The following is a 3,384-nucleotide window of genomic DNA, read 5'->3' on the forward strand; positions in this document are numbered from 1 at the left end:
TCCACTGGGCCCTGACTACCTCCAGCACTCTTCCTGCTCAAGTTCAACATTCATAGGCTCACTATCCCCTGACCATATTGCTTCTGAGAAGCCCTTGTTTTAGCAAATTTATTTTAAAACCCCTTGCAATAGAATATGAGAAATACTTCATAGAACCTGCAGGCATACCTTTTCCGGCACCAGCCCAAGAATATATGTGCACAGACAGCATCAATACAAGTTGAAAGATAAGAACGAATTGGAATGCTTCAGGTAATTAAGAATGGTGTTCTCCGAAATAGGAATGTCGTTTCACAGTGAATGATGAGGGTGGCAGAAGTGAAGAGGGATCGGGACTGGATTACATTACATGCCCACCAACATGCGCTCAAACAGGCTGGAAGGGACTGACATCACAATTCGTCATCACTGAAAATATGCGGGTACAAAGGGGGAATGACATGGATTGAATTGACTGCAGGTTTGAGTGGGATGGAGGCCATTCTGTGCTTAAATAAGGGGCCCAAGAGAGAAAACAAAGTGACCTATTGAAAGATAATGAACGCTACTGGTGATTTGGGCTATACCTGTTAACCACAAGGTCAGGGGTTGAAAACACACTAGTTGTGATACATAGAGTTTTCATTAGCTGATTTCTGCCAGATTTCCAGGCCTTCCTTCCTGGGGACTAAGCTACTACCGCTTTAGAAATAGAGCTCATGGTGGGCGGGGCGGGAGGTGTCCTTGAACTTGCAGTATCCGTTCTTACCAATGGGGTAAGAAGGCAAACTGTCTTCAGCCCCAGGAGCAGCTGTTCTTATGCCATAGCGTGTGATGCTGGAAACCACTCCAAAGATTGGGCTGTCTTGCTTGCACATAGGGATAGAAACACTCCTCTTCAACACGCACGCGCGTAACTGTTTCCTTTCTTGGGTGCTATGGCACGGCACCCAGAGCTCCTCTTCAACAGCTTTGGGAACCAGCCCATACCTGCTGGGAATATCAACTTCAGATGGTTGCTAGCTGCATCCCTAATCGCTGATTGTTCTCTACCCCAACAGCCATAGCTCCCACCTTGTGGCCTGTCCATCAAGATAGCCAATCTTGATAGCAAGGACTGACCTCACAAGAAATGGCAAAAAATTGGTGCCACCTGCAAAGAAAATAAAAATGAAAGGGTGCTGGCCCCCATCATGTTGTTTTTAGATGCTGTCCAATTGGTTTCAACTCATAGCAACCCTGTGTGCAAAGAACCAAACACTGCCCAGTTTGGCATCATCCTCAAAATTATTCCTGTGTTTAAGTTCCTTGTTCCAACTCTGGCACCAGCCCACCTCATTATGGGTTGTTTTTTTTGCTAGCCCCTACATTACAATGTATGAGATCCTTAGCCAGGAATTGGAACCTCCTCCTAACCTGTCCCAAGTACAGGAGATCACAGTCTCGCCATTCTCACTTCCAGAGAGCATGCTGGCTGATATCCTTTTGACAAGACAGATGCATTCTCTCTTCTGGCAGCCCAGAATATCCTTCCAATATTCTTTGCCAACACCATAATTCAAAGGCATCGATTCCTTTCTGCTTTCTTCTTTGTTCAGCTTGAGGTGATTTAAAAGGCCGTGGCATACCTTAGTGCTGAAAGTGACATCTTTGTTGTTCAACACTTTCACCAGGTTTTGTGCCGCAGATTGGCCCAATGCAATATGTCCTGTGATTAGTCGGCAGCCATTTCCGTGGGTGTTAACAGTGGATCCAAGTAACATGAAATCCTTGATCTCTTCAAATGTTTCTCCGTTGATCGTGATGTTTTCATTTGACCAGCTATGACCCTTTGTGTTTTGTTTTGTGATCCTCATGGAAAGCTGTACTCTTTGATCTTCGTCAGTAAGTGCTTCAAGTCCTCTTGGCTTTCAGCAAACAAGATTATGTCACCTGTGTATCACAGATTGTTAATATGGCTTTCTCCAATCCTGATGTTGTGTTCTACTTCACATAGTCCATCTTTTCAGATTACTTGATCAATATGCAGATTAAATAAGTATGGGGAAAGGACCCAACCTGGACAAAAATCTTTCATGAGTTTAATCCATGTAGCCCCTTGTTCTGTTTGAAAGACATCAGTGGCATCATACATGTACAAAACAAAGGGTCATTGGGGGGGGGGTGACAAAAGACCAAAATGGATGTCAAATGAGACTCTGAAACTTGCTCTTGATATACAGTGACTGAAGCTAATGGGGAAAAATGATAAATCAGAAGAGATGACCAGAGATTTCAAAGGGTAATTTGAGGTGATATCATGAATTATTAAATTATTATAATGTGATGTACCAAGACCTGGAGTTAGAAAACCAAAAAAGATTAACATGCTGAAATAGCTGAAGAAAAAACTCAAGCATCGGGTTGTAATTTTGAAGGATTTTATGAGGACACTCTTGAAAATGCAGAAAGCATCAAAATAAGGTGGAAGGAATACACAGACTAACTATACCAAAAGAAATTGGTTGATGGCAAATCATTTCACTAGATACCAAATGACAAAGATATGATGGCACTAACGGAAGAAGTCCCAGCTGCACTGAGGGCATTGGTGAAAACAAGAATATCAGATGAGCGTTTCTATCATAACCCCATTTCAGTCACCAATCTACCTCCTTTAAAAATGGAATGGATCATAAGGAGCCTTTTGGTTCCACAAAGAAAAAAGAAATACCAAAGTTGTACTGAGAAGTAGCTCTTGCAAAAGGAAAAAGGAGAAAGTAAAATATGGTAGGAGGAACTTGTAGATCATGATGTAGACCTGATACATTGCCAGCACAATAAGGAGTTCCAAAGAAGGGTATGCCTTGAAAGCAGTCCTGTTTGGGCTAGACATTGCTAGGCCCTTATACCACAGGCTTGCTGTCATCACCTTGAGCCACCCGATAGGTGCATGACCTCTGCTCAAAAGCTTAGGGTGGCAAGAATTAGCTAGAGGCTATTGGCACACCACACGCCTCACATCTAGAAACAGAATGGTGGACTTCCCTGTCACCCAATATGGTAACAAGGAGCTCAGGGATGATCATCTGCAACCCTCCCCTAGCTGCATCTCATACTAGTTACCTAAACTAACAAAAGTCCTAGTTAAGGTAAGAGGAATCTAAGTTGGGTGGTGGTGAAATATATGCCAATTGTGGCCTCAATATCCAATGTAACAGCAGGCCTGGAGTTTGTCCTTTAAACTTTCCCTTTAGGGGAACCGATTACAATGATCTACATAGAACCTCCTCCCTGGGGGAAGGACAACAGAAAAGTGGGTGAAGGGAGACATCAGACAGAGAAAGATATGACAAAATAATAATTTATAAATTATCAAGGGTTCATGAGGGAGGGGGGAGCGGGGAGGGAGGGCAAAAATGAGGA

The sequence above is a fragment of the Echinops telfairi genome, unplaced genomic scaffold, assembly GCF_000313985.2.
Source record: "Echinops telfairi isolate 266 unplaced genomic scaffold, ASM31398v2 ScPeMD7_20;HRSCAF=75, whole genome shotgun sequence".
In the NCBI taxonomy this organism is placed as follows: Eukaryota; Metazoa; Chordata; class Mammalia; order Afrosoricida; family Tenrecidae; genus Echinops; species Echinops telfairi.